Source organism: Emydura macquarii, unplaced genomic scaffold (assembly GCF_026122565.2).
Source record: "Emydura macquarii macquarii isolate MOO-44397 ecotype Brisbane River unplaced genomic scaffold, CSIRO-AGI_Emac_v2 contig_3450, whole genome shotgun sequence".
NCBI classification, from domain to species: domain Eukaryota; kingdom Metazoa; phylum Chordata; order Testudines; family Chelidae; genus Emydura; species Emydura macquarii.
Genome location: NW_027133587.1, coordinates 798,128 through 807,576, shown reverse-complemented (window position 1 = coordinate 807,576; position 9,449 = coordinate 798,128). Strand labels below are relative to the sequence as shown.

At 48.8% G+C, this 9,449-nt stretch overlaps 1 pseudogene; it reads left to right on the top strand.

Moving 5' to 3' along the window:
- Positions 1–1,721: 1,721 nt before the first annotated feature.
- Positions 1,722–9,449, top strand: part of LOC137144292 (zinc finger protein 850-like) — a 275,276-nt pseudogene continuing 267,548 nt past the window's right edge.

Sequence of the window (9,449 nt, the reverse complement as noted above, 5' to 3'; positions counted from 1 at the left end):
TAAAACTTAGAAGTGGGATATTGGGTCACTTCTTTCAATAAGCAACCTGTGCTGGAACTGTGGAGAATCTGGAGGGAGATCAGCCACTCCCCATCTGAGCCTTGTTATCTTCCTCTAAATTACCACATTGGAGGGTGCATGGGTCTCCCCTCCAGCTGTGTCCAGGTGGGGAGGGGGAGCTCAGATGATCACAAGGGAAAACAAGCTCCCCTATCCAGGCTTTTGAGCATTTTGAGGGGGGAGGGGAGGTTGTGCAATGTGTCACAGTGAGGAGGGATCAATTAGGTGGGGCTGATCTGAGTAGGAGTCAAGGGTCTGGCTCTGCTATCACTGGAGGACCATGTCTAGCTCCTAGCCCAGTCTAGCTAGCCCAGGTGTTTTCCCTCATCAGTCCGAGATGAGATTGGAGGTCTGGTTTGAAGGACTGTAAAAGGAGGTGAAGAAAAGATTGCAGATTTCAGCCAGCAGGGTGTTGGCAGAGAAAATACGTGTGTGTTACTGGGACATTGGTCAAAGAGGATTCGGTTAAGGTGATGGGAGCAACCTTAACTGCATTTCCTGGTTTTGAGAAGTTTGAGTTTTGCTGAAATGGAGTTTCTGCAAGGAACTGATGTTGCACCAGCAACCCTTAACTCTGCAATGGGGACCTGATTCAGAGATCCTGGGGGGGGGTGGCCACCGCCAGAGCAAGTGTCTGACTCTCGGCATCCCTGCAACACAACCAGGGCCTGGGCAGGAGGCCTGTGACGTGTGAGAAACAGACTGTGAATATCCCTTACACCCCAAAGATGCCGTGTGTGGTGTTCCTGGGCCCAGGGCGGTGTTAGGTGTTTTCCTTTAACCTTTCTTATCTTTTCTTTATTTTCTCAGTTGATTGCTGTTTAATAACTGGTATTGCTTTGCAACATATGCATCGATCAGTGGGTCAGGGTCACCCTAGCCCCTGTCCTCACTGAAAATGACAAGATTGGGGATCGAGCCCCCAGGCATCCTGGGCCCAGCCTGGTTGGGGTTTCGGGGACTCCACCACACAGCAGAGTGGGAAGAGGATCCTCGTGGTCAGGCAGACCTCTGGGTAAAGCGGGTGGAAGCAAGGACTCAGATCCTTTTGCTAACCAATCCCACAGGGGAATGAATGAGCCAGGAAAGCTCTCCACAATAGAGGGATCATTCCTCCACTTACCCATGTGCTTAGCATTGCATGCAGCCCTAGGGGTGACCTGTTGCCCAGAATACTTGTGGGCTGCATTCCCCTCTCCAGTTTTACTCATTCAGGTGCAGTGGTTAAAGGTGGGAGTCAGAGAGGAAGGCTTCCTATTCAACCCGTTTGGCAGGGATTAAGAGCTGGGCTACTCACTCGGGCAGGGCATTAGTCGCAGCCTTTCCCAGACCTGAAGACGAGTTCTGTGTGGCTCGAAAGCACCTCTCTCTCACCAACAGAGGCTGCTGCAATACCAGATTGGACCCCAGCCAGCTTGTCCCTCTGACTCGTCAGCTCTTGGCAGGCCTAGCTCGCAATCCAGGGCAGTGGGGAGGAAACAGTCTTACCTGTGCATAGCCAGCACTCACACAGACTACATTTCCCACAACCCCCGGCACTTCCTTTATCCCCTTTCCCCTCCCTCAGTCTCTGTTTGCAGCACAGGCAGCGGGTGCTGCTGGAGGAGAGGGAGGAGTCTAGGGTGACCCTGACCAGAGAGATAGCAAGTGTGAGCAATCAGTGCAGGGGCTGGGCATAATAGGTGCCCATGTAAGAGAGAGCCCCGAATAGTGGGACTGCCCCTATAAAATCGGGACATCTGTTCACCCTGAGGAGTTTGGGAGTACAAAGGAAGAGCAGTGTGTGATCAGCCCCTGTGCTGCACCTGGGTGAGTGCAATGCTGTGCAAAGGGGTCTGTACTGGGAGACACCTTCCTTAAACCCTCGCTGTGCTCAGGCCGGGGACTTTCTGCAGCTGGCACCAGCCTGTGGTACAACCCTGGGTTCTGCCGACCCCCGCTGGGGAGCTGGAGCCCGTGGGAAATTGAGAGAGACCCACTGTGGGGAAGGGCAGGAAACTGAGTGGGCGGAAATGTCCCTGGGAACTAAGGTGGGATCTCGCAGGCAGCCCCTGGGAATCTGCTTGCGGCCTGGGGCTCCGAGCTGCTGTAACAGCAAGTAGCCCTCGGCCCCTGCCAGAATTTGCCCCTTTTGGGGCTAAATGGGGGGAGGGGGGAGAGGAGGAAACCAGTCACAAGGGGGGTTTCCTCTTGTGTGTCTGGGCTGGAGTCATACATTTTGTCAGGAAGTGAAAGGAAATGGGGGGAGGGGAGATACATGCGTGAAGGGGTAGATGTAAATGTCACCATTTTTGTGCTGTCAGGAAATTACAGGGAGAGGAGAAGAGCAGGTGATCACAGAGGAGAGGGAGAGAAAGGGGGAAATGAAATCCCCTCTGTTTTACCCCTGCCCTCTCTAACATTGATAATATTCTGCTCGATGCTCCCCCTTTCTCTCTAGATTGCTAAATGCATGATGATTTTTCCCCCTTTCCCTTTGAATAGTTGTATGTTGATTCAAAATCGCCTCAGATGTTGGCTTTTTTCCCTTTTCTATTGGAGACTATTTAGTTTGTGCCCTATTTTCTTCTCAGTTCTGAAATACTGATATGAAATTTTTGAAAACCTTTCCCCTTTTCTCGCCAGGCATCTGACATATTTATTATTCCCAGAGATTTTCCCATCTAACTATCTGATATTAGCAAACCATTCCTCAACTTCTTGAATATTGATGGTTATAAAACCCTTGCAAATTTTGCCTTTTCCACTTTAGCTATCAAATACTGATAGGAAACCAATTCAATGTTTACCTCTTTGCCTTCTATCAATAATTGAAATAAAATTCCTCAAACTTTTCCACTTTCCTCTTATCTATGATAAAGGCTCTCAAATTCCTCATGTTTGCACTCTTTTCTTTGTAATTACTCACCACTGTTTTCAAATATCAGATTTTACCATTTCCCATTTAATCATCAAACAGTGATTTAAAAAAAAAATCCAGTTTGGAGGTGCTCCTCGTGGTTCTTAGTTGCAGTCTCTTTTACTTTTTTGGGTGGGGGAAACCTGTTGCCTAAGTCATTCTCCATATTGGAGGTTGCAGGGTTATATCTGCCCTCAGCCTCCCTTGATCAGATGCATGGAATCCTGCCCCCTCACCCAGAGCAGGGCTAGTATCTCCCCCTGAGCAGTAAAAACCAGAGAGCAGGGCCCCTGACGTGTTGAATGTGAAACAGACCACAGTAGAGATCAGGCCCCCCATTGTGGAAGATTCTGCACAGAGGCTAACCAAGATCAGGGCCCCCATTTTTCTGGGTTCAGCACAGACCTTGTACAAGCGCTGCATTCCCATTGTGACAAGTGTAGCACAGACCCTGACTGAGATCAGGGCTCTTACTGCACTGAACGTGACACAGACCCTGTGTGAGATCAGGTCCCCTGGTGTGCCAGGCACTGCACAAACCCTGGCCGAGTTTGGGGGCACTCGTTGTGCCAGGAACTGCACAGACCCCTACATAGATCAGAGACCATGTTGTGCCAGGCCGTGCACAGATGGCGGCCCCAGATCGCTGCCTCAATCATGCGGGGCACTTCAGAGACCCTGCTGAGATCAGTGTGCTCCGCACTCCCCAGGCCTGGCACTGCACTGAGCCCGACCAAGATGAGGCCCCCGCGATGCAGGGCTCTGCGCAGACACTGCCCAAGGTCAGGGTCCCCGTTGTGACGAGTGCTGCACAGACACCAAGGTTATGTCTACACTGCAATTAAAAACCTGCAGCTGGCCCAGGCCGGCTGACGGGGCTGAGGTTAAGGGGATATTTAATTGTAATGCAGATGTCTGGGCTCAGGCTGGAGCCTGGGCTGTTGGACCAGCGAGGTAGCAGGGTCCCAGAGAGCTGGAATGTCTACAGCAGAATTAAACAGCCCCTTAGACTTACTCAGCTGGTTCAGACCAGTTGCCAGTGTTTAACTGCGGTGTAGACAGACCCATGGTGAGGGAATGCAAATCCTTGCCACAGAAAGGTCAAAAGCTAAAGAGTGGGCAGCTGCTCTCCGTTTTACAGATGGCGAAACTGAAGCTCAGGGATGTGAAGTAAGTTGCTCATGTTCACATGGAAAATTTGGGGCAAACCTGGTAACTGAACACAGATCGTTTGAATTCCAGCCTCTCCCCTTAACCGGGAGCCCAGCTTGTACTGTCCAGTGTTGCGTTGATCTGATTGTTTGCATTGCATGGGCTTCCAAGGCAGGTTGTGGGATTTCCTTCACTGGAGGCTGTTAAGAACAGGTCAGAGAGACACCTGTCCTGGCGTGCAGGGATATCTTGCACTGCCTCCGCACAGGAGGCCCTGGCAAGACAACTTCTCGAGGTCGCTTCCTTGTCTATCTTGAAATAATTCTAGTTTTGTGCTGTGTGTTGCTCTATGCTGAGCTGTTTTGCAGGGTGTCATTTGGAACTACAATGCATCATTTTGTGTTGCATAGTTTCCTGGTGCATTGCTTTGCCTCGGGTTGTTTGGTGCCTGTGTTGTGTTGGCTTGAACTGAGCTGTTTTGAATTGTGTACTTTTGTCCGATGATGTGTTAATTTGCATTGTGTTGCTTTTTTCTCCATTGTATTGTCATTGTCTGCTGTGGAGTGTAGTTTTTTGTTGAATTGCCTGACATTCTGTTGTGGTGGGGTTTTTCCTGTAGGTTTGCATAGCTTGATAGAAATGTAACTTGAATGATCTGGACAACGGGGTAGATTGCACCCTCAGAAATTTTGGGGATGACACTAAGTTGTGGGGAGTGGTAGATATGCTGGAGGGTAGATATAGGATACAGAGTCACCTAGACAAATTGGAGGATTGGGCCAATGAAATGTGAAGTTCAACAAGGACAAGTGCAGAGTCCTGCACTTAGCAGAAAAAATCTGCTACACTCTAGGGACCGATGGGCTAGGCAGCAATTCTGCAGAAAAGGACCTGGGGGTTACAGTGGATAAGAAGCTGGATACGAGTCAGCAGTGTGCCCTGGTTGCCAAGAAGGCTAGCGGCACATTAGGCTGCATTAGTAGGAGCAGTGCCAGCTGATCGAGGGAAGTGATTATTCCCCTCCATTCAGCACTGGTGAGGCTGTATTTGGAGTGCTGCATCCAGTTTTGGGCCCCCCATTACAGGAAGGAAGTGGACAAATTGGAGAGAGTCCAGCGGAGGGCAAGAAAAATTATGAGGGGGCTAGAGCCCAAGACTTATGAGGAGAGGCTGAGGGAACTGAGCTTGTTTAGTCTGCAGAAGAGAAGAGTGCGGGGAGGATTTAATAGCAGCCTTCAACGACCTGAAGGTGGGTTCGAGGATGGATGGAGCTAGGCTGTTCTCAGGAGGGTGGTGAAGCACTGGAATTGGTTACCTAGGGAGGTGGTGGAATCTCCATCCTTAGAGGTTTTTAAGGCCTGGTTTGACAGAGCCTTGCTGGGTTGATTTAGTTGGGGTTGGTCCTGCTTTGAGCAGGGGGTGGGACTAGATACCTCGTGAGGCCCCTTCCAACCCTCATCTTCTATGATTTTATGTAGGGTTGGAAGGGACCCCAAGAGGTTGTGAAATCCAGCCCTCTCTGCTGAGGCAGGACCAAGTATTTGTAGACTATCGTTGACAGAGGTTTGTCCAACTACTTCTCTAAAAACCTCCAGGGACAGAGACTCCACGACCACCCGTATAAGCCTATTCCAGGGTTTAACTGACCTTCTCAGTACCGGGTTCACACTGGTGCCAGTGACTCCAGCTCCAAGTGGTTTCTGCAGGGCTCCACCTGCTTCCCCACCCAGGACTGAGTCTCCTGGAACCAGTGCAGAGGCCAGGCCAGTCTCGGTTAGCGGGGAGGCAGGGTAGGGGGACAGCATGCGGGGCTCGTCCAGGCTCCACCAGGCAAGTGGCTTCTGAGGGAGCCCGGCCCGGGCCGGCCCTGGCCTGGCTGATCGCGATGTTTCTGAGGGGCCAGAGCGATCTCCAGGACCGGCCACAGCCATGCTGCCAGCTCAGCCTGGCGGACATGGTCACCTCCCTGTGGGGTGGGGAGTGGGTCTCTGTAGTGGGGTGGTGGGTCAGGAGGGTTTGGGGTGGTTTGTGTGTTTTGGGGCACTGGGCAGTTGTCATAGTGGGGCGCTCGGGGTATCTCTGGGCAGAGGGGTGTGAGTCAGTAGGTATGGGGTGGGGAGTGTGGCGCGGGCCCACCCCCGAGGGGAAGGGCGGCGCTGGCAGTGCGGTACCAGGCAGGCCAGTGTGCGTCTGGCAGTTTCCAGTTTATAAAAAGTCCCCTCACGCTCGGTGTGGCAGAGCGGGGGTCCCGTTGCCCCTGGCCTGCCCTCTTTCCTGAGACTGACCCCCCTCTGCGCCATGCCCCATTGACCCCAGGGGTTCCACAAATATGTTTGGCACTGGGCCCACGAAAGGTTAATCCGGGCCTGACCCTTATAGTTAGAAAGTATTTCCTCATATGTAACCTAAATCTTCCTGGCTGTGGATTCAGACCATTCCTTCTTGTCCTGCCGCAAGTGGACATGAAGAACAATTGATCATATTTTCAAGACTGTTGTGAAGTCCTGATTCAGTCGCCTTTTCTCAAGACTGAGCATTCCCAGTTTTATTTTTTTAATTGTTCTTTAGAGGTCAGGTTTTCTAAACCTTTTATCATTTTTGTTCCTTTCCTCTGGACTCTCTCCACTTTGTCCAATCTTTCTTCATCCTTTTCTTTGTCTGAGTCATTTCAAGAATTGAATTTCATTATTAGCCTTGTGCTATCACTCAGGATTCCCCCTTTTAAACAAGGTGAGTTGATTTAAATCAAGGTTTAATGATTTTCTTGCTTTAAATCTTGATTTAAATCAAATTTCTCACTGATACTACTTTACATATTTCTTAAATAATGGTGTAAATCTGATCACTAAAATGTGTTAATTTACAGCTCAGTACAGCATTTATTAACATCTGGGAGGGTATACTTTGTGTAGTTTTTAGATAACTTGATCTTTATTAATTTAGGAAACAGTACATAATACTCATTACCCGTGTCAAGCTGCAGATGCAGCAGCAGTACATTAGGAATGGTAAGCACTAAATCACACACACAAACACACAGCACTTATTTTTTATTAAACTAAATCTTAACTGTTACATGAAGCTTTAGCAAAGCTTTTGATACTGTCTCTCGCAGTATTCTTATCGGTAAGTTAAAGAAGTATGGGTTGGATGAATGGACTATAAAATGGATCGAGAACTGGCTAGAGCATAGGGCTCAACGAGTAGTGATCAATGGCTCCATGTCTAGCTGGCAACTGGTCACAAGCGGAGTGCCGCAGGGTTCGGTCCTGGGGCCGGTTTTGTTCAACATCTTCATTAATGATCTGGAAGATGGGGTAAATTGCACCCTCAGCAAGTTTGCAGATGACACTAAGCTGGGGGAGTGGTAGATACCCTGGAAGGCAGGGATAGGATACAGAGTGACCTAGACAAACTGGAGGATTGAGCCAAAAGAAATCTGATGAGGTTCAACAAAGAAAAGTGCAGAGTCCTCCACTTAGGAAGGAAGAATCCCATGCACAGCTATAGACTGGGGACCGATGATCTAGGCAGCAGTTCTGCAGAAAAGGACCTGGGGGTAACAGTGGATAAAAAGCTGGATATGAGTCAGCAGTGTGCCCTGGTTGTCAAGAAGGCTAATAGCATATTGGGCTGCATTAGGAGGGGCATTGCCAGCAGGTCACGGGAAGTGATTATTCCCCTCTATTCGGCATTGGTAAGGCCGCATTTAGAATATTGTGTCCAGTTTTGGGCCCCCCACTACAAAAAGGATGTGGACAAGTTGGAGAGAGTGCAGAGGAGGGCAACCAAAATGATTAGGGGGCTGGAGCACAGGACTTATGAGGAGAGGCTGAGGGAACTGGGCTTGTTTAGTCTGCAAAAGAGAAGAATTAGGGGGGATTTGATAGCGGCTTTTAACTACCTGAAAGGGGGTTCCAGAGAGGATGGGGCTAGGCTGTTCTCGGTGGTGGCAGATGACAGAACAAGGAGCAACGGTCTCAAGTTGCAGTTGGGGAGGTCTGTGTTGGACATTCGGAAAAAGTTTTTCACTAGGAGGGTGGTGAAGCACTGGAATGGGTTACCTAGGAGGTGGTGGAATCTCCATCTTTAGAGGTTTTTAAGCTGAGTCTTGACAAAGCCCTGGCTGGGATGATATAGCTGAGGTTTTTCCTGCTTTGAGCAGGGGGTTGGACTAGATGACCTCCTGAGGTCCCTTCCAACTCTCATATTCTATGATTCTATGTATGTTTCACATTTGCAATTGCAGCAGTTTCCTGCATTTTCCTGCCTTTTCCTGCATTTTCTCTTGCTATTCAAATGTATATCCTGGTTTATATCTGTCGCTGCATCAATTCTGCCATGACCAACCCTCGCCCCCCCTCTACCCATTTGGTGCTAATAGTCAACCCACGACCTAACCTTATTAGGGTATGCCTATGCGATTGGCTGTGCCTTTGGCTCCCATGTCATATATGGGAAACGAAACTTAAGATCGACTAGGAAACAAAATCTATTGCACGTATCCCACAGGCCAATCTGGTGCTGGCACGCAGCCCATAAAAGCGGTCTTACCCAAGCCACTGCTGAGAGCCTTCCCGATCTACCAGCCTGATTACCTGGCCCGGACTCTCCCGCTCCCGTTTTCCCCCCCCCTGCCCCCCCCAATCTCCCCTGAGCGCGAATCGTCTGTTAGCCGGCTGAGTTCGAGTTTTTGCATTTACTATGCTGTGTGTCCTTCTCGTCTGGATGGTAAGGAGTTAATTATCAGCCCGTGTTCTGCAGCTAGCTGTCTGTTTAACATTCCTTTGTATCAATCTGTGACTCGCAGTTAACTGTCTATTGTCTCTTTAAAATTAGTCTGTCTTGCAGTTAACTGTCTGTTTAACATTCCATCGTATTAGCTTGTGTATTGTAGTTAATTGTTTGTTTAAATGTGTATAAATAGTTAAAATTCTATATTATTTCTGTTGTTTTATAATAAAATCCAGTTAATTACTAACAGACTCATTACTGACTCTCGGGGATCATTTCACTATACCTTTTTCATTCTGCCAGGCTGTTCTTATTACTTGTAGAGTGCAACAATGATTTACCATGAAAACCAATCAAATCTGTTTATCTTCTAAATTTGGAGGACACACTCCCTAAATTCTTTGATCATACAGAAGCATTTCACACTGAGGACATAGAACAAGAGATATCTTCTGCATGGAGGAGGCAGTAAATCAGACTCACAGTTAAACATAGGTGCAGTTTCTAATCTGGGATGAAAGACAGATTTTTTTCCATGTTATATCTGATTTTCTAATAAATCATCCCAAATTATAAACCATATATTGAAGACTTATGGCTTGGA